General features: G+C 36.1%; 1 protein-coding gene across 23 annotated transcripts in view; it reads left to right on the forward strand.

The window, feature by feature from the left end:
• NRXN1 (neurexin 1) overlaps positions 1-23,004 on the forward strand; it is a 715,088-nt gene that overhangs the window by 218,702 nt on the left and 473,382 nt on the right. The window lies entirely within an intron of this gene.

Below are 23,004 nucleotides of genomic sequence, written 5' to 3' on the forward strand. Positions count from 1 at the left end.
GCCATGCGTAAGAACAAGTTGCAACCTCTTTGAGGTAGAGACCGTCTTCTATTTTAAGAGCAGTAGAAGACAACAAATAAATGGGAAAGAGCTATAGTCTCAGTACCCTGCATAACCATTGTCAACTTCAGGTCTGATGTTGTAGAGGACTTGCTTGAAATGCTATGAACACCTCCCTTGATAACAATGAAGATGGTAACAAAAAAAAAAGCTTTGGCAAATATTATGGGTGATATGTCAAAACAAATTCCCATTTTCTGTCCTTCTAGAAAGCATTGATTTTATTATGTGCATGCATCACTTTAAAGGGGAATTATCTAAAGAGAATCTGAAGATGATGGTTATGCAAAGGACCTCCTAGAGTAAGGTCAGCGGTAGAGAAAATAAATGCTATATAGCAGACTGTTTTGGGGGCAGGTCAGAAATGGTGGCCTCAACCAAAAGGTATGGTTTATACCACAAAGGATTTCAAGTGTGGGAGCAAACAGCTTCTTTTTGAAGGTGTGTTGTATATTTACCAAAAAAAGTTGTCCAGGTGGTAGTCTAAGAGGCTAAGCTTTTTGACAGGAAACTGCATTTTACTGTACATGGATTACATTCATCAAACCTACGAAAGGAAACTTGTGATTCAGAGGTGAGTTGATGAAAGAAACATTCTGTGAAGCTGAAAACCATACAAATGGATTTAATGTAGAAGCATTTCCTGCTCACTCTTTACAGTTTTCTTGTGTCAAAGGTGGTTGTCCCTGCAAGACTTGAAAAGCAGTCAGCTGCCACCTTCTCAATATATTTTGAACTAAAATGTTTACCAACTTTCTGATTATTCTTTTAATTAGGCCATACCCTGACCACTGAATGTACAGCAAGGTCCCATTCCAGTTATGCATGGTTCTCTCTTTTTTTTTTTTTTTTTTTTTTTTTTTGGTGCTGTTGTGATTTTTCCAAGTGTAGAAAGGTCAGGGTTATTCAGCTTCCGCTTGGCCTCCTTCTCTGAACAAGTAATCCACATTTCAAACACATTACAAAGTCTGGCTCTGATAAGAGGCATTGAAGAGAACAACAGAATTCTAGCACATTACTCTGACTTGACTGCACCAATTACAGGACAGGCATGAACAAAAGGCAGCAATGCTCTTGGGAAGGAGGCTTCCCCATATGGATGTGTGCTGTGGCTAGTTCTTCCCTGACTACACTCCTCTTTGCTAAGTGATGGGGAACTATTATGTTTCTGTACACAAGCACAAAAGGGGAAAATTTAAAGAAAATGGAGGTTATCATCTTTTATTGTTGGGATTTAATTACAAGTCAATTACAAAGGCTCTGCTAGGCCTATAATATGTGAATGAGATCCCCAGCAGGAAAGAAATGGGTATGGGTATAGGTTTTTTTTATAGGTATGTTTCACGGTTAGAGGGTTTGGGGATTGGAGGGGGGTTATGAGTGTTTGCTAGGGACTGCAGTTACAAGTTAGCTGTTAAGTGAACGCAATCTTGTGAAGGATACTAACCGTTCATTGAACTTTCGGTGCAACCAAATGAATCTGTTGCTCATGCATTGGGTCATGTCTCTATGTAGTTATGAGAAGTTTTGCAATGAAGTTTATTAAATCCTGTGGTTTTAGTGTAGATAGAGTACATATAGCAGCTGAGACACGTCGTCATCTTAGTGTCTATGAGACACTGGAGACAACAGAGAACCTTTAACCAGCATAAAGTGGGCAGGGAATGGTGACATTGAATCTATTTGTGCAAAAAAAAAACCCATCTAACTTGAATGTATACTGTGAAAAGTAAGCAACAGATGCTACACTTAAATTTTAAAATTTTTCCCATAATTTGTTAGGCATTCACTTATGGTAGTGTTTTTTAAAGCATAGAGATACAATTGGGCTCTGGAGAATTCATTCAGCATTCTCTATTACTTACTGATTTAAATAAGCTATTAGAGCAAAAGATATTTTTAACTTGAATAGTTAAACTAGAAAAGCAATGGCCTATCATAAAAATGTTATTTTTGCTAGTTATAATATCTGAATTCTTTTAAGAGTGCTGTTTACTTCTTGTTTTAATGTTACAAAGATTACTTAAAAAAAAAAGTAGAACGAGTTAAAATGGGGAAGCAACACCCCACAACAAAATTGAATTTAGAATTATTAAAAAAGAAATGGTCTTGGTAGATTTTATTATTTTTTTTTTCAGTAGACACAGCTTACTTAGCTTAAGTAGAAACTAGGCTTTCATACTGTACCTTTGTTATTAGACTTCAGTGTTCTCTATTATTAATTTCAACTACTGCTACGGATTTTTTTAAAGTGCTCTCTGGAAGGAAATTCTGCTGCGATTTCAGATTAAGACATGTAGTCTGCAGATACCCCTAAAAGTATAGATCAGTCTACAGCCATTCGCGGAAGAAATGGTGCATGAACAATACAAATTCACAGAGGACCCGTGAAGAGAAAATGACATTCCTGCTGGAAAATGAAAGCAAGGGAGAAGAAATGTGATCGAGGCATATGAGGTCGAGCCTCGCTCTTCTAATATATTGAGTTTTGTCATTTATTATTAAGGTTCTAAGAACTTGACAAAACTATTTGTTCATTAGGGCGACAATCATACTTCAACGCTCTTCTCAGTACCCCTAAAAAAGTTTGAGGAGTGCCAATTTATTTTTGTGTAGTGTCTCATCTTTTAAGTGAATTACAGTGTTTACTTTTTTGGGCTGTATATGGCCCTAGAATAATAAATAATAGATGTTATTTGCCTAAAAGTAAATCTGCAGCTGTAGACACAAGTGATTACAAAATCAATGTTATGGTGCAATATTTCTTATTTCTTTTTTTTTCCTAAAAGATTTGGAATGCATTTGGGGTCTTTGAGTCAGCTGAGACACAGATGGAGCCAGTCAAATGTGGAGCATGGCCAGCATTCCCAAGAGTTGTTTTCAGTCTATTTTCTAGTCAATAAGTTTCACAGGAAAAAAAAAAAAAAGAAAATGATGATAGCACTGATGGTATGCCTTCCCTGCAGAAAGCAGAGAGGAATATTTCCATGGTGAATTAAAATGCACACATTGCTGAGCAATGAAAACGAATTAAGGCAAATTCAGTAACTTCATTTTAAAAGCAACTGTGAGCTTTAATTGTCATAAATTCAGAACTAATTAAAAACATGTTGACAAAAATTGGACCAACAGCTTGTCATTTTCAAATCTAAGTGAAATGCAAAGTGCTGAGAATAAATTACCAGGTCTGAATCTAGTCCTTAAGTTTAGTGCTTTTGCTACACGTAGGGTATCTCAGGATATTGAGGCCAAAAAAAACCAAAAAACAAGACAATAGAAAATACCAGAAAGTATTCTTTCCATATGACTAATATTCTACAGATAAGCTCTGGACTCAGTGTCTAAACTTTGAGATCTGGAAGTCTTTTTCAGTGACTGGGTCTAGATGGGTGATTCAGTCCTATCTTAACTCCATGCTGGGTGAGAACTAGGCACGTACTGTCTTCTGTCCTCCCTTACATGTAAGAAGGAAATAAATCTGAGGAGGTGGACTGTAACGTGTAGCTCCAGGAGGTCCAGATGGGTCCCAAGTCTGGAATATTAAGTAAATAGGACCACAAGATGTGCTGTGGCACACAACTGCTCCCTCAGTATGTTCCCATCTGCTCTGATAATAACTAGGTATAATGTAATGTAAAAAGAAATACTAAAATCCCCAGAGGTTAACTATTTCAGGATTTATCAGTTACCAAAACATACCTTCATATGTTAGTTAAATTAACATAGTTCTTGAATAAAAGAATAGTGTCCTTCAAGAAAACAGGGTGGATAAGTATTCTACTTTGCATCTTCACATATTAACATACATGTTTGTATACACAAGGTTGTGCTACAACTATCGTATGACTGGAATGTCCCTGCAGTTAGTAAGAGGATAAATGCAGCTCTAATATCCAGGAGGAAACTCCGCGTTGATGCGCATGTACTTAAAACTTGACACAGGTGCTGCAGGGTGACTAACTGCAGAATTCAGAAGTGTGATTAGGCATTTTGCTGAGGTGGGGTGGCATGCTTGTGTGTCATGTCACTATATGCTGCCAACACTGGGCATTACGGCCACACAAATGTTAATGATCTTGAAACTAGGACCAAAAATACAAAGGATTTTCTAAAGTATGGGCTAAAATGAGCATCCTTTCATCTTTACACAACTTCAATAAAGGGCTTATGATAAATTCTGGATGTCTTTTAAAATACAATCCCAAAATAATTAGCAGAGTGCTCTAGGGCCCATCCTAATTTAAGGTGTAAATTTGCCAGGCCTGTATGTGAAGTGCACTGACTGATAGGATATAGCATAGAAGTATGTGATTATTTTGCATTTTTAAAGGACTCAATGACAAGCATGCCAGTGTGGGATTTTGTTCTCTGAGCCAATTACTTGTTTATAACTGAAATTTCCTGAACGACTTTGCAGGCTTTGGCATCTTGTGCTGAGACTTTTCGGAAAATGAATGAGAACGATATATACAGTTAGTAGATAGACAGAGGAACAAAAGCATGTGTAGTGCAGGACCGGGGAAGGCTCTTCGTGCCTTCTTTGTTGGTTAAAGCTCTAGGTAGGTTTCAGAGTAAACTTAAGAGTCTAACAAATTCCGGTCTGTCTTCCTTTCTACGGACTGAATTGCTGGACTGTTGCCCTGAATAGAGTAGAATAACACAGTGTATCAGCTATAAGGAACGGTTAAGAATTTAACTCATTAAGGTACCAGTTATGCTGAATTTCACAGCCCCTTCTGAAGAACAGCACCCCTATCCCTAGGAATGCCTATGAAAGTTTGGGGTCTGGCTCTGAGAAGCACAGAAGAATAATACTGTCCAATAGAATTGTTTGAAGTGGGCTGCGGCTAATATAGAAATCTACTAATACTCTAGAACATCTTATATGATGAAATTAGAAATATGTGTTTATGGTTTTGAGATGATACAATTGAGAAAAGCAAAAGTCAACTCTGAGTTTTCTGTGAATATATGATCCAAAACTTATTTCTTGCTGCCAGGATGATTCATTTATTTTTGAAGAGCAGTTTCACTGAATGAAGTTTACCTTGTATTCCTTTCTGTTCTAGACATTTTATCTCACTGATTGAAAAGTATTAAGCTAATATCCAAATAGTCTAACTAAGCCTCTCTTTTTTCAGAATCATATGTAGTTATGTGGTGGCTTACAATACTCAAGTAATGGTGGCTAATAGTCTATTACCTATGGAATCCATATATTGGGATACATGCAACAACTTTAAGGCATGGCTGTATTTGCTCACACAATTACCACCATAGCCGTTTTTTTGCTAACTTGCTGCATTAAGTTTTCATACTCAAGGGCAGGAAACCAGTTGAATTTCTTCATTTGAGATCTAATGAATACTTTGCTTAAGTTATCTTTTTTTATGGAAACAAAAAACTGAGAAAATCTAGTATAACAAGATTCATACAATAACATGTTTTCCAGTGTTCTGTTTATGTAACTTGGAGTAACTGACCTTTATTTAATGAACCTCTGTGGTGTACCTTACTGTAAGAATAATCACGACGTACGCTTTTAACGTTCATTTATAATAATGAACACTGAATTTGCTAGTTCTGTATATTTAAAATAACCATAAAAGACTTTCCAATACCTCTTGCTGACTGTACCTTGTATATACTGCAAAGGCCTGTGGTAGCAAGTCCTTAGTGACTTTTCATTCAGTTACCATGGCAATGTTGAACTCTCTTTAGCTGTGGAAAAAGCATCAATTCTTTTTTTTTTTTTTTCCAGTATCAAGGAGGAAAAAAAAAAAGTGTGTTTACGTTTTTCAGCAAGAAGAAAAACCAAGCATAGGTTTTTAAGGAAGAAGTTATACCAGACGAGCTTGTATAGTAAAAGGATATTTTAAAATGCGTTGGATTTGTTTTTATGCAAGTATCTAAAAAAATATTGAAATGGGGGAGAAGCAACTGATTCAATTAAAATACTTTAAGAAAGTCTTCCCTGTTTATAAACTATATATAAATATCTATATTTATGTATATATATGTGGGAATTAGACTGCATTCATATAATAAATTAAACTGTAAAGGTTCTGTAAATTACAAAAATTATCCTTGTAGTGCAATCCAGTTCAGATCTTGAAGAATTTAAGGGGGTGGGGAACACAACTAAACACAACCAGGTTTTTATTAGAGCTGTGCTTTAATAAATCTGTTATTTTCACATGAGGGATATGCTGCCTCTATCCTAGACAGATTGTTAAGAATAAGACTTGAGAAGAGTAGAAATGCGTAAGAATCCTTTGAATGCTGTCTTGCTGTTTGGGAGTTGTTAAAAGTAATGCAGGGAAACAAATGTTCTTGTGACTGCATTTGCTTGCAAATAATGCAAAAATATACTGGAGCCTATCCATGGTCTTTCAAGCTGAGATGTTAAAGCTTTTAGCCCAATTTATTTACATCAACTTCAGAAAATATTGATTAAAAATTCCTTTGTAATTTTTTTTCTCTTCAGAACATAGAGATTTGTATCTGGTAATTATGGGATTGTCTTTGTGATGGTTATCAAGGCAATATGATAGTAAGCAATTAAAATGTATAATCAAAAAGAGCACAGGACAAAATCTCTGACTTGCTTGGCAGTATAAAGCCTGAAAGCTTGCATTAATTCCTGCTTGCCTTTATTATATTAAACTTTTTTTTTTAACTTTCCCTTGATAGAAGTCACACTGCTCCTAATTACAACATAGGTGCTTTTGTGATACTTTAATAGAAAATACTTTGATGTAGCAAACCAGGGAAAAATAAGTCTATATAAGCTACCTCCAGCTCTATTGCTTAGAAAACCCCCACGTTTGCATAGTCAGCAAAGTTGCACTGGTTTTACCAATGTCTGACAAGTTCACCCCATCAAGGTTCTTAACTTTTTTCTCTTCTAAACTATCTAAAATTTGAGTTTCATCTTTGTCATAGAATCATAGAGTCTTCACGGTTGGAAAGGACCTTTGAGATCATCGAGTCCAACCATACACACACGAAAAAACAAACAAAATTTGGGATGATAATGCTTGGGCAAGACACAAGGTTTTGCTCCTACAGGCAGCTATGTCCTCAGTATTTTTCTGAGGAACTACTCATCTGCTTGAGGAAAATGCTCCAAAATTGGGATTAGATCTTAAGAATATTTTATTTACTGCACATCAGCTAGTTACTCTGCCTAAATATTTGTAGACAAAATACTTAGATGCAACTAATACCTGCATCTCACTTCAGATTGTATTAACTTCTGGGATATAATAAATCCACTGGGCCCAGTGCTTGAATTAACATAATAATTAAAGTTTTCAGCACATTGTTGTAGGTCACAGTAAGAAAATGTTTAATCTTTCTGCATTCATCTGTGTACATTCAAGGCATTGGGAGGTCTACAGAGACTGAATTAAATTTAAGTGTATCAGAAATGAGCAGAGTGTTTTAAGAAGTGTGAAAAGATTTAGCTTTGTTGGGAGCTGTTCATAATTGTTTTTGTTCTAACAATAAAAGATACAACATAATTGGGTCACTACTCAAGTTACAGCTCATTTAATGAGAGAAAGCTGTAGGTGTATAGCAGCCAAAATACAGAATTATCCTGCATCTGCTCACTTGGGGATCTGGGGGTTGTTTTGTTCATAGTTCATTGTCTGTGGTCGGCTGTGACTATAGGGAAAAAAACGTCCAAAGCGCTGGGCTGGAGTGAGCAAGCATGGAATCTAGTAGGTCAGGTGAAAGTAAATCCGCTGTTAGGGTGGTACTTTACAAAACTACTGGAGTGTTAAGGTAATAAAAGCATGCTTTTCCAAACATAATGCCAGACATTAAAAATTGGTGACATTACGAGGATGACTTAATGTCCTGTTAAGAGTCTTGAGGGAAGCCAAGGGATGTTTAAAATTATCTTGTCCTAGCACTACTCACTTGCCAGGGAAAAATACCTAGATGCTGATTATTGCATCATCAGAAATGGATCGACATCCAACTTCTCTTGAAACCACTTTGGGAATCCAGGTTAAATTCTTGAATTTCAATAGAATCTTTAGCAGTATTTTTTTCTTCTGAAAACAGTTCTTTACTATTAATTGGGTAAATGCATTTATTTATTTAACGGGACATCTACTATGAGAGGAACCCACTTGACCAAAAAAACAATAGAATGAGTGAAGAAAAGTTCTACGTTGTTTGTAATATAGCATTCTGAGGAGCCAGTGCAAGTTAGTGTTTGTCTCTGCCTGCAAAAACAGACTCAAAAAGTGGAAGGTGAAGAAAGAAAATAAAAATGGGGAGACTAAAGTTGCCTAAGTCAATTAGTCTGTGTTTCTTGTATGGCAGCATGGAAAAGTTGCTTATTAACTCTGTACTGGGGCAGTAGGGAAATAACTGAGACGGATGTAGCAAGACAAAACAAGAGGTTCATGAGCTGCCCTTGGATACATCAAATAGTCGTAATTTTGTGGCTGGCAGGTTGGAATGCTGCCTGCTTTCACTTATGAAATGGAGATACTTTAATGTGCATATTGTCTCCATAGCCCCAGACTAATGTACAAACAAATAATCCTTGAATAATAAAATAAGCAAATTATCCCAGAGTTAAATTGTGCTTTACCTCTAAATTTCAGTTTAGGAGTCTAATGAAAATGAACACAAGTAGAGAAAAATTAGGGAAAAAGTGGACAGCTAGTCTGCAGATTTCTTGTTTAATGATAATTAAGCAGAATTTTAATGCTGGACATACCTTTTATTTTAAACCATTTACAACAGTGCCATGGTTTCATTTGAATGCTGAGGTATAATATTACTTCAATAGTACTGAGGGGTGGGATTCTAATACGCTTTAAAAACAGCTTCCTATTAGTACCAAAACTGAACGCTATATGGATTACAGTCAACCTCTTAGTGAATCTGTAGGGAGTTGGAGCCTTGGGGACAAATACAGACAAAAAATTAGAGAATTTTTTCTCGATTGACAGATGTAGTAACTTCCTTTCTTCCCTAGAAGTTCAGAACGGTTTAAATAATTTTATGAATGTAATAACTGACCTAATGTTTCAATGACGAATGCTCGTGTGTTTTGTGAAGAATTCTTCAATTTTAATTAATTTGAAGGTATACAGAGTAGTCATCAAATGGCTTTAGAAGTCTAATGACACGTACTGAGAATCAAATGTCTTGTGTATTGTACGTAAAGAGTTTTACTCATTTTCTCAGGGTGCTATAAAACGAAGAGAGACTTTAGAAAAGCAGATCTGTATTCAGCAATCCAAAGAAAACACTAGGTTGTAGAAGGCTGAATTACTAGCTTATAGAACTCATAGTGCAAATGTTTTCTGAATGTGTAGTGATCCTGCCACTCTGGCTACTGTACCATGGCATTTTCCTAATGTAGTAAATGTAAGACCTAACCAGTCTCTGGGGCTGGATGTCTAAACAGCTGAGCAGTAATTACAGGGGACCCATGAGGCATGGACGGAGGGGGAAAAAGTGGAGGCAGCTAGTAAGAGCATTTGTGTTCAAATTATGATTTGAAGAAAATTTTCAATTATTTTATGCTATAGGGAAGAATAAAAAATTGTCTTCTTTATCCCAAGGGGAATGGAAGGTGTTTATTCTACTTAGAGTTTGCGTAGAATTTTTCCTATACTGCAGCTTTTTGTGCTTGAATAGTCAATCCAGTTATATTCCTGTGTAGTTTTGTGTGGGACCAACAGTTGTGGTCAAGCTGTGCAGAAGGGACCAGCCTGTGGCTCCTGCTGTTGTTGACACAGGCTTCAGTCTTGCATTTTTTTCCCCCTTGGTTAGGAGATGGAAATTTGTAGACAATAGATGTCAGTTGCCGAAACATTTGGGGCCAAGGGTACAGACTTCATTGCTTCTTCCCCTTCTGGCCAAAAGCTCAGTGAAGTACCAGCAGATGTACTGATGTCAGTAGAGAATCTCACTTTCCCTCTTGATTATCCTTTGGAAGATATATTCAATTTTTTTTTTTTTCAGTTGTGGGGGTTTTTTTATGTAGGTGTTCTTTGGTTAATTACATTGTTGTTTTTTCTTATCCATAGGGCATGAGACAGTAAGTACTGCTAAGCTCCAGTGCAGCAATAATAAATATAGAAATATGTTGGGCGCTGATTCTAGACAAGTTCTTTAAGAAGTGAAATTATTTGTTAATATCTAATGTTTCTAAGATGAGTCAATGTTCCTGACAGTGTCACTCTTTCTGTCTGTATCTTTCTCCTACCCTTTCTGTCATCTGAGAAATGAGATCTTAAGTTTTATGTTAGATGCATGTAATGATGCAAATATGTCACATTATCTATGACACTGTAAGTCTCTTGCCTTCTTAGGCGTATTTATTGCATAAAGAACAGGATAAAGTATCAGTGGTGTAAATGTGCTGTCTCTGGTGGAATTTACCAGCAGATAACTTGGCCCAGACATGACAGCAAATCTTTCGTCTAAAATGTCAATACAGCACTAAAGTCCAATTATTTTTATATTCTGCTAATCTTCTTTTGCTTTTACAATGTTACTGCAGGCTTCTATAAAAAGACTATTGGTAATCTCAGTAGGGAGGCCTCCTTATCAAGCAGTTTCAAAGACTTATGAGTTCTGAAAAAATAAAGATCGGTAGGTAATACTGAATTCATGGAAAAAGAGCTAGTCAGGCTTCAAAAAAGCTAAATGCATAACATATATAATACAGATTAATTTGCCACTACCAGAAGTTTTCTTGAATTTTCTCAGATTTTATAACGATAGTTAGAAATCTTTTATATTTGTACAATACATGCATGTAATGGTCCTTTAAAGATAAATTCAGACATACATCTTTTATATATTCACAGCTGAAAATAAAACAGTGCATGTTGCTGAAGACAATTTTAAAAAGTCAGGACAAGAAACCTACTTATCACTTTATTTTATTTTATTTTTTTAAATGAGACTTTTGAAAAAATGCTATCAAGAGTAGGTCTTGAAAGTCTTGTGTTGGTATAGTGTACTGGTAGTATGTTAATACATAATTAAACCCTTTTAATGAGTACATCTTGTCAGGTCCTGGTACATACTGTGAAGTAGAAGAGGAAGTGTCAGAAAGAATGGTCTTCTGCTTAATATAGGAAAGCTTACCGTTGTTACTTGAAACTTCCTAACGTATCCATTAAGTTTCATTACATTGTTTCCTCCTTTATCACCTTACGGGGGTAAGCTTTAGAAAATCATGGAAAAAAGGTGTGGGGAAATAGGTTTAAGAGCTTTAATATTGCACTGATCTCTTACTAGGTGTTTAAGAAGCTGTTTCATACTACAGAATCAGGACCTCCGTAAGCAGGCTTGTTTCACAAAGTGCCTTTGCAGCAACAATGATTGAGCTCTGAAAGGGATTACGGCATTTGTTTCAGTAACGCTTGTTTCCTAAGAATCACCGTTTTAGGTAGCTGCTGCTCTTCCTTTATAACTTAATGCGAATTACATTGATAGCTGTCTGTGTTCATTAGCAAAAAAAATTGCTTACATACTTTTATATTTGCAATAGGGTAAACGCAGATTTTCAGGCCACCACATGTGAAATTATCATCTGAATATCTGGTTTTTATTTACATAAAACCCTGGTGTTCTATTCTCCAGACATAGGCCCTTGCTTACATCTACAGAGCTCTTCACCAAATAACTCCTGTGTTCCAAAACATCATGACCTAAATTTTGATTGAGGGTAGGGAGGGAAAAGATTAGGAACAAAACTTGTATCCTGTCAAACTATTACAAAAATAATTGTACTTTGGTTTTTTTGTTTATTGTCCTGGAAAGTGAGTGTTAATTTAAGAACAAACAACAATGCCAATACACTTAGCGGTCCTCGAGCGAGTGGTAATATTAGAATAGCTCCAAAATCCAGTAAAACCAGTGCTACCATACCAGAAAGGGAAAAAAAAAAAAGCTACAATACATCAGTATATAATATAATCTGTCAGTCTTTTGTAGATTTCATCAAGATTTAGTATCTTTTCCAAGATAATGACTTTGAATTCAGTTGACCTCTTAACCACATTCTTGACACGTCTCCACTTCTGTTTTTGTTTTTATATCTGGCTGCTGCACACAGACCGGAAATAGAGCTTTTTTGTTATTAAGGCATATACTGATCTTCAGAGGTGATCGGGCATTTCCAGTGGGTGCTGCTCAGTGAGAATGCTGAGCAGCGCACGGCTTAGCCTACCTGTGCCTTTCAGCAGGAATCACAGTACCCTAAGAACGGTCTCTGAAGGAGAAACTAAGATAGAGGGAAGAGGGGAGTGGAGGGCAGCATTGAAACAGCAGGGGAAAAAAAAAAAAAAAATTAACTGGTCCACCTGTTTCTAGGAAGTCTTAAGATTGTATTATAACAGCACAACCATAACCATCAAGGTTTTATGTATGTTGGGAAGCCATTTGAGTGTTTTATGTGGATTTTGAAATAACTGTTCTGTGATTATGTACAAGCGGTCTGGATTTGGCCTTGAATGTTTATTACAATACATATGCAGGTGGTTGCAGTTCTGTGTAAATACTTATGGGTATTATTCTCTGTAAAATACAGACTATTCAGCTGTCTTTATGGCCATGACCTTGACAGGAGTCACTATTGTTATACAAATAGTTAGTAATAATATTGTATTTGCCTCCATTCTAAAATACACACTTTCTGTGTCTCTTTTTTTTTTTTAATTTAGATACATACTTGATTCTTCTTTCCAGAGAATAATGTTGTCTGTTCTTACCCCAAGTCAAGAATGGTCTGTGCTACGCTCATCACTTAAACGTTTGTGTGATGTCCTTGTTTTTGTCTGCCAACTACATTCATAAAGGGAATTGAAAAACAACTTTCATTACTCAGTGTAGTGATTGTTAGTCAATTTAACATTTGGAGGAAGGTACTCTGAATTTTTACTTCACTTCATTAGATACTAGAATTCAATACATGTTGTTGAAAACAAGCCATTTTAAAATAGCAATATTCTTTTGTTCACTAAATGAGAAACTCTTCTACCTTTGCCCTCCTTCAAAAGATAAAACTGTTTCTTAAAATCTTATAAATAATTTATAACTTTTACTTTAGTTCTTAATAATGGAAAAAAGGGGAAAACAAAACAGTGTGTTCTTTCACAAACCAGAAATTATTCCACAATTTGGTGTTCAATCTAAATCCATTTGCAATTGCTTTAGAATTAAGAGTGTGTTTAACTTGCAAAAACATTGCAGATTTCAAAGATGCTACTACGGGCACTTAATAAATATCTCATTGCTTCAGTGTAAATAGTTGTTTTATATAGCCTGAAAATATAGAGAAGGAGCATATAGGGATATTTTGGGGTCGATTTTTGGTGATTCATTGGACAGGATATATAAAAACTCTTCAAGTATTTACAGGTGAAGTCAGCATATGTGGAAAGAGAAATGGAAGAGCTTTCTGATCCTGTTTCTCACTTGGACACTTTCGACCTAGTTACTGATGGTGACTGAAGGCAACTCTAATGCACAGAAAGAAATACCAAATACACCAGAAGGTGGCATATTGCTCCTGTTGCTGCTTCTCATAGAAGGCCTTATTTAAAATAAATAATTACACTTTTGGCTGAATTATTAGCCGTGTGACAGTGAATTAAGGTGACGAAACTCAAATAGTATTTTTGGTTAACGGTCTGTTTGTCTTTGAAAAGTTTTGAGGTTCTTATATATCCAGAATTTAATCTCCTTAAAAAAAAAAAAAAAAGTTCTTTTAACATTTGTGGCTAACATAATAGTTCCGTTAACTTTATTTAAAGAGGAAAGATTGCAATGGGATATTAGGAATTGCTTGTTTAGATCAAACATTCCTAGCGGGCAGCAATAGGCACATCTCTGCTCATTATTTTTAACAACAGATTGTTTCAGTTAATACTTCAGCTTTTCAGGTCTCCTTTGTTGCTGCAGGATTCTTTCATAGAATATATTCCTCATAAACTCAGTAAACTTGAAAACATGTTTCTTTGTTTTAAGTGGGAGAGAAACTGTCTTTACTAGATGACAGTATCCTCAGCAAGCTAGAAAATGTGGTAAAAAATTGTTTTAATATTTAATTTCCCATGTTTATAGGATACTAAGAGTTGTAAATAGCTTCTTCCAAACACGTTTTGAAGGCTAACACAGAGATTCAACAGGGACTTTTTCCCAAGACTTATATGTAGACGTTTTTTCAATGATATAATCTTAGGCACAGATTGAAAAAAATGTGACAGTTCTGTATAATACCCTCTAGAAGGTGTTCATTTTCATTTCCCTTCGAATTATTGCTGTGGCTCTTATTACTGAGACAAATGCTACATATTACTCTAGTACCTTTCTGATACTAGTGCAAAACTGGTTTTAAAAAATGGCTCATTATGCATATAATACCATTGCAGTGGCCGTCCCTCTGCATCTCTGGAAAACTTATTGTTACAGAAGGCTTCTTTTAACAGGAATTAATTAGGGTGAGAAAATTGCTTGTTGTTTTATATTGCATCCAAACCCCAGGGCGTGCTGCACTAATCCCATAGTGCTGTGTGGTGCCATAAGAGAGGTGTTCAGTTGATGTTTCAAAAGTTTGTTATTAACATTGGAAATGTTCTTGATCAGATCACTTAACTAGTTAACTCTCTCTACATATTATGATCAATTCGTGTAATGTGTTAGTTTGGGACTATTTTCTTCCTTATTCTGTCATTTGAAAAGTATGTTAAATAATAATACCAACAAAGTCAAAGCAATCTTGAGTATTTCTTTCTCTCCTGGTCAATATTTTTATCTAAAATAGTGAAAAATTAATGCAAGTCTTCTGGAAGACCCTCAGCCAGGCATAAGGTGCTTTGTCCAAAGAGCAGACCAGAAACTGGATTTTTACTTTTTGATCCATGCCACAGCCTGCTTTCAATTTTTGAGAACTGCATTTGTTTTTTGTGCATCTCTCTCCCATAAGATGCAGGTAGAAGAGAGCCAGTGCGGGATGGAGAGGAAGAACTTTTATCTTTCCTGAGTCATCACTCAAACTAGATTCATTTTAAAACTTGAATTTTCGGAAGTCTTACAGTTAGAGAAAAAACTAAACCCGCTATTTTTACTATTGTAGTGCCAGTTTTTCTACCAACTCTGCTTTCTGTAAGCAAGCTGGTATAGAAAGCCTCTGTGCTTCTGATCCCTTTGAAAGTTGAAAATCCATATTCTGCAGTTCGGCTGCAAAGTCAGTGGGAGCCTTGAGGCCTGGGAAAGGCCTTTGTTAAGTCTTTCAGCGCAGTTTTTACTTTGGCTGTTAACCGAAGCCTGCATTTATTTGTCAGTATAATGCTAGCCTGGGTTCCCAACATCTGACCAAAATCCCTAATTCAGTTTTAAAGCAACAGCAATGTTCAGTAAAAGTAGTTTCTTCTTCAGTGAATGTAGAAGTGTTGTGCATATTTGGCATTTTGCAGTTTATTCTTAATTTAACAAGAATGCCTTTAAAATTGCAATGTCAAACTTCGGGGTTTTGAGTAATTATATGAAAGACATTATCACCATGAATCATATGAACTGCTCATATCACATCATATGCTCATAGCATATGAACTGCTTTAGACTTTCTAATCTACTTTTTAATGATATGGCTGTTCGTAGGGAAAAGATGTAATTATTTTTACCTTCTAGCAGTTTAGTATTTTGTTTACGCTAAGACGGCATCGTTCCTAAAAATTCCCACTCACTACTCTCCCACCTGCAAATTTGCTTTTGAAGTGCATACTCTGTGTGATTAAATAAAAGGAACTGAAAATTAGTGAGGAAATTGCGAGGTCTAGCCATTTTAGAAATGAATTAAAATTGCTGTTTAACAAAATGGAGTAATTTATCACTTACCTAGTGTTCCCTGTAAGTCATTTATCATGAGCGGCAACTCTCATCGTCTTATTCTAATCTGAGATGGTGGGGAGGGATCAGAGGCTTACATTGTGCAAGTTCATACTTCTTGTAATTGGCAACTAATTTAATGATTATAAAATAAAACAGGAGCTAGAAAAGCTTTCCTAAGTTTCTTCTCTGCTACTGCAACATGATATTACGCGTGGCTTTGTATCAGTTATGCTGTTAAATTCTTGTTGTCAGGTGGAATTTTACTTTGCACCTCGGTTTCCTTAAATGTATACAAGTTTTACTTGTGTGTTGGATATAAGCAGTGCAGACTTTGATGCCCAGGATTTCGGGTGTAATGCCTTTTTGAGATAAACCATGTACTGATAGTGGACTTTATAAACGAAGACCATGGTAGTCCAAACTAGTTGATTAGAACAGCTAACCAACCTCTTACTTTCCTTGTCATCTTTTTGGCTGCAGCATTTTCTCCTGGAGAAGGGCTTGGGATGGTTCACCAATTCGCTGGATCTTTGGAACAAATAGGCACTTGTACAGCATTTTTCTGCAAGAGGATAATTTAAAATAACAATAATAATAAGCCTTTAAGAAAATGATTCCTGACTCCTTCAGAAAAAGTTGCACGTGGTCTGAAATGTTTTGTTCTGATGTTAGGCTAGCCATGATTATCTCATAATGGACTTCTTCCCTAATAAAGGAGGAAGAAAGTAGTGTGACTACTAAAATTGCAATTTACTTTAGGATGCTTTCTGGAGCCAGTAACTGCTGGTTTTGTGATACTGCATCTTCATCTTTCTGTATCAATAGCAGCTCTTTTCAGACTAAAAGTTCCCATTCGCAGTGTAGCTGTTTACTTTTAGCAGCCAGTGACTGAGACTTTCTGTATTTGTTGATTTATGTGTAATAAAGTTGTACCTTGTTTCTCATTCAAAGTGTGTTCAAATATTGCAACAATGGATTGTGCAATGCATTTCTGGGTATGCTGACAGGTAAGATGGTCAAGAACAGCAATTTCAGTTCCTGCTAGAGAATCTATTCCAGGGGAATATTTCCTAGTTGTGGATTTGGAATCATGAATCTCATTTTCTCCCCAAATCGTTCCCTTGGAATTTCCTGTGAAGACTTGTTCATAAGGCAAGGAGAATAGTTGCTGGAAAGGAACAAAACAATGTGAAAAAGGGAAAGAAGAAAGGGAGATTCTTCTATTAAAAAAAAATATAGTTGAGATAGGAACAGAATACTGATAGTATATAGCTACAACAGTACTTTTAAAAATGAGTTCAACTATAACCAATAAAGTAGACTATCCATTTGAATTAATAATTTCTTGAGTTTATGGTAATTCTATTGTTTCTGTTGGCTTCATACTTAAGTCTTAAATTTGTTAAGCACACAGTAATCATCTGTTTTCTTTGAGTGCCTGCATGATTTGTTTCTGTATGCAATCCAGTAAGCCTGTTCTATGTAATTGTGAAACAAATGAAGGTCAAATTCAGGTATAAAATTTGGAGAAACACTTTAACAGTCTTTACGGTTTTTAATCTTAGGCTTCAGTAAGGGATCTATTAAAGGAAGGGTATAGGCTGGCCTTCTAAAAGGGCAGTGTACTGAGAAGCTTTGTGCATGATGCATCCTGAGATCATTCTAGGTTCCGTGGTACACATCTGAGGTGGAGAGAATTCCCCTTGTATATAATGGCAAGCCATTAGTTTGCTATTGCTGCAAGTTTCCAATTCTTGAAGTTTACTACAGAAGTAGCAGTTCAAGCTGTCTTATTTTATTGTATCGGTCATCCTTGCTAATGGCTCTGTCCACATGCTGTTTTGGTGTACATTTCCCTGGTTGTATTACTTTCTGGAAGACTTTATAAAGAAGAAGATGACATAATGGATAAATGTTTCAATTTTAAATTGGCATGAAATGGAGCACAAAGCGGTACATCGGGGAACGTACTAGACTCTGGTTTGGCATAATTTATTTATTGAGGCTATATTTAATGTTTTGAAGATTGCATAGAAGGAACTTGGCTCCTAGAGTATCACCACTATCAGCTTATTTTCTCTTTGAAAATAATTCTTTTGGTAGGTAGACCGCACTCTACTACATTTTGTTTGTATAATGTTAGATTGGTTTGTCACATGACATGAGTCCTTGGAATTTAGTTAATAAACTTATTTTAAGATTTTTGGTTTCTTCTCTAAAGAAACATTGCAGCTATCAATAAATAGTTTTGACTTAGTGTCTCTGGACAATTTTATTTCCCTAGTCTATGGTCCCATTATTGTTACTACCTAATAAGACCAGAGCATCCAGTCATACGCATGTGATTTAAATGAGGTATGGAGACGTGATCAAATCATGGAATCAGACAGACTGGTTTTATGATTTAATACTGCCAGGGAGGAGGCTAAATATGAGTCATAGAATACCAGGTTGGAAGGGAACTCAAGGATCACCTGGTCCAACCTTTCATGCTGTAAATCTTAACGTAGTGCTTATGTAGGATTGTAAAATCCGCTGAGGCTTGCAGCAGTATATCTTCTGGACATTTGATCAGACTCTAAGGACTTAAATGAACCTCCAAAGAAGTGAATATTAAAACTATTGTTGACTTCAGTGGGGGAAACAGGGCAAATTCTAAGTAGGAAAATAGGAACTATGCCCTTTATGCACTAGTGGGTGCTTTAATAAAACCTGCTTCTTGGCTGAATCCTTTCTCTGACACAAATAGATCGCGTTTTTCTGTATTTATGCATATCCTGTTATTCAGGATTGTAACTGCAGTAATATACAATAATTTACACTACTTAAAATTCCAAATAAAAACATGTTAAATTTGGTTATTGGTGTTCATATTATCTTGTGCTTTTCTATGCAGGTAATTACATTTTAGTCATTAAATGAAGTGCAACACTTCATACTGGCTAGAATGACTGCCATGCATTTTTAATGGTTTCTCTAAGTGTCGTTAAGTGATAATTTGAAAAAAATAAACAAACAACCAGCAGTATACACAATTGGATATTAATAAAGCCTGTTCTTAATTCACTCTTAAAATCAACAAAAGTTGTGATATGGAACATAGCAATAGATTGTAACTGCTTTTTTATATAAAACACTTGAATGTTTTATATGAACTTTTTCAATCTGTCCATTCTAAAGATATACTTGCATATCAAGAGTAATATAGTACATCTGCTCGATGTTAGAGAGTTGATGCGGGGATGGTTACTGGTATTGCTTCCTGGCTTTTCTGTCCTCTGTCTAATCGGTGAAACATTTTGACTTAGAGTCGTAGAATACCAGGTTGGAAGGGACCTCAAGGATCAACTGGTCCAGATTTCTATGTGGCTTCTGCTGTATGTCTGCTAGAAATGTCTCTCTTTTTCAGTGACAAAATACAATAAAGCTTTGTAATCTGATTTCCTATTCTTGGTTTTTCCGAATCTTTGCTAGCCTACATGGAAAACATAACAATGGCAGAGTTGTGGCTTTTTTGCCTTGTATCTTCCCATATTATAGCCATCTGTAGCAAGGCAGCATTGCACTTGCAGTGGCTAAGCACTTCCCAAATGGCAGTGCCATATTGAGGTCAAAGATGTCTGAGGTTGCATCCAAGTGATCATGAGAAGGAGTTTTAATTTTTTGAGGAATGCATTACTGCAAAGACAGGAGAAATGTGGAGATAGTTTATCGCTACCTCCCCTTCATCCAATAATTTCTGTATTGTTTGTAGTTTGACCAAACTAGAATATTGTCATAGTAGGTATTATTTGAATGTATGCCATGGATATCTCTTCAAATTAATAAGGAAATACTTAGTTTTGTTGAGATACTGCCTGTGAAAATATGCTACGCACTTAATCTACCTGCAGTTTTCAGGATTCGTTCTTCTGTAATGCCAAGAAGTGTATCTTTAGTTGTCAGATGCCCGTGGAAAAGTATTGTAGCTGTTAGCAGGCAGCACCTCCTGGAACATTAGATGACTATCTGGTTGAATATGCAGACTATCTCATTAGCTGCTCGCTCAGGCCCTGTGACCTTTTTTCTATCAGACTTTTTTTTTTTTTCTAGCACTGAAACTCATCACAATAAAAATCAAAGTTCTTTTAATTATTGATCCCCGAAGAGAATTTCCTAATATATATCAAAATGGTGCTGAATCATTTCAGTGTCTTCAACCTTAGCTTCTTAAAAGCCATTTCTATCCGAAATCTCAATTTAATGAGTTTTACTGAAAACATAGTAACTACTGAGAAAAAGGGAATTGGCATTGCACCTACAGCTGGCACTTGCCTGGAGGATTTACTGGTAAAGTTTGATTTCTCTTCAGAAATGAGATTTTAAGATTGCCAGAATCACAAGACATGACATCTGAGCTCCTGGATGTCCTTGTGCTCCTCTGTGAGCTGGCCTTCCAGCAGCCTTTTAGCGGATCATAACTATTAAAACCTTAAAAGGCAAAGGAAATGTATAAAATGGAGACAATCTGTATCAGGAACGATGCCATTCAGTCAGGGGGCCCATAATTGCACAACTGGAAGCTTGGAAGGTGATGTTGTCTTGAATCCCACAGAAGGGGGAGGCTTCATCTCCTGACTCTGCAACCCATGGGCATACTGTGAAGCATGGATGTGACCTACTTGATGAACGTTAGTGCTCTGATGCACTAGCATCCTGCCCTAATGCAGGCCTGGTACGAGGTTTGGTATTGTAGTATTGCAATGAATTCTGAAGATCAAATATGTGAAACCCAATCCTGTAACGTCAAAATAGCAAATAATGCACATTTTTGGTTTGGCAGGTAAGCAAAAAAGATAGTTTGGCAGGAAACATATGCAATTAAAGTGTTCAGGTTTTTGAACTAAAATATTTTTCTGAAGTAAAATGTTACACTCAGTTTTGGCTTTCTTTTTTCCAGTTTAGATTTGCATCAAAGTAGCATTCTTTTGTTTACAAATTTAAGTCGTTTGTTTAAAAATTGAATGCTTCAGCATAATTTAAAAAAATCTCTGAACTCCTAAAATTTAAGATTCAAACTTTTACGGTTCTGTTGCGGTAATTAGTGATTAAATTAAACTCCAGATTCATTAATTCTTTCCAGAAATGCTGCAAATGGGATCTTTCCCCCATGTGAATTTGGGGAAGCTTCACACACTAGTTGATTTTGATGAGCTCGTGTGCCAAAGTGATGGCACAGTAAAGGGGAGGGAAGATAACACTTGTTTAAGTACCTTGTAGGAAGATAATTGTCATAACTGGTATGTTTAATAAATGCTTTTCTCTTGATAGTAAACATTAGTCAGAACACCTCTAAGAACGTAGTTTTTGTCCAGAATGGAATTTCATGTTAAAAAAAAAAAAAAAAATCTCAAGACTCTGGCTCCCCTGAAACTGGGAGGGTGAGACACTAGTTCTGTTGGAGCTTCTGTCACCGTGCCATCACTTGTGCTCATGAGCATGACTATTTATGACTTCCTCCCCAGAAGCGGGATTGGGTTTGTCCGTGGAGGCACCAGCTATCTAGATATTACAGCCCTACTGACGTCTGGTTAGGACGTTAGCGTGTTATGATGATCCCTAGCTCCTACTGCATATTTATTCCGTACGGTGAACGACCAATACAGGAAGCAGCCTGTGGGCTGTGAGTGATCAACTGCTTGTTGTAATAGAGGATCATTGCTTCATCTGAAACTGGAGACTGGGGATTTTTGGTTTTTCTTTGTGTTTGGAGACATGTTATCAATAGATAGCAGGGAAAAACTATCCTTAAGGGTACTCAGAGAGATGATTTTAAAATTTTAATATTTTTAAGTGTTTATTTACAAAGTAGGCTTAGGCTGTGAAATCTAGTTGTGACTTTTCAGTTACAAACTCTGATTTCTTTCCTTTGGGGCAACATACTGCTGAAGCCTGCTTTGGGCTGTATACAGACTGTATTAGATAAACAGTCACTTTGTGGTTTTTTTGTTTGTTTGATTGTTGCTTTTTATTTATATATAATAGTCTAGTAGCATTTGGCTGCTGCCACAAAAAAAGAAAAAAAATAATTAAAGAATTCTGCATCAAATCTGTGAGAGAGCACTTCAAAATAAATACAGACTAATAATTTTTAATATGCTTATCAGAAAGTAAAGTTAAGCCAAAATGCAATCGCTTTCTGGAGTACCATCTGAAATTACTTTGCAGTACTCTCTGAACTTGCTATGCTCTACTAGCTAAAGAGAAGCATTGCAAATACCTAGTGTCAGTGTTAATGTATAGTCTACTGCAGGGGGTTGTAAGCAGATGACGTGAAACAACAGAAGACAGGCATGCCCAGGGACTTTATAAAAAAAAAAAAAAAAGAAAAAAGTGTTCTTACACCTGCTTTTTGCATGCTGTGTCATTCACTGGTCTCTTAAATCCACATCATTATTTCCCTTATCTATATATTTATACCTATGTTTGGGTTTTGTGCTGATGGTATCACAAACTAATGTATGCAGCCGTGTTCGGAGTTTATTATCCAGAATGGTGAAATCTGACATCCTCACGTTTTCATACTTTCATCCTTACACTGCATCAACATGTACAGGTTTCCATTGAAATTTTACTAGCACTTATTATTATCTAAACAAATGAATCCTGACTTGATATAGCTCTAAACCCTGTACACAGCGTCGGTCAGTGTATCTGTTCCTCTGCAGGATTTAAGGGGAAAACGTATCTCCATATATGTTATACTTGCTGTTCCGATCAGATTGAAAACTTAGCTTCTGCTGTTTGTGTGTGTTAGTCGCCTTCATGATAAACTCAAAAAACCCAAAAACTTGTATGGCGTATACTGGCTAGTAAAAGTACATCCCAGAAAAAAAAACCCTATTTGTTTACTGATGCATGTTAACTTGTCTGTCACACTGCAATGTGCAGGTTTGAATGAAGTAGATTCATAAGCGCATGGTTTGAGTTTTGGTTATTGAAGACCTTAGGCCAGAGCACTTTGAGATATCTAGGTGATTGATTCTTTTCGAGATGCCATGATTTTAGTGAGAATTGGGAATG

Source organism: Rissa tridactyla, chromosome 3, assembly GCF_028500815.1.
Source record: "Rissa tridactyla isolate bRisTri1 chromosome 3, bRisTri1.patW.cur.20221130, whole genome shotgun sequence".
In the NCBI taxonomy this organism is placed as follows: domain Eukaryota; kingdom Metazoa; phylum Chordata; class Aves; order Charadriiformes; family Laridae; genus Rissa; species Rissa tridactyla.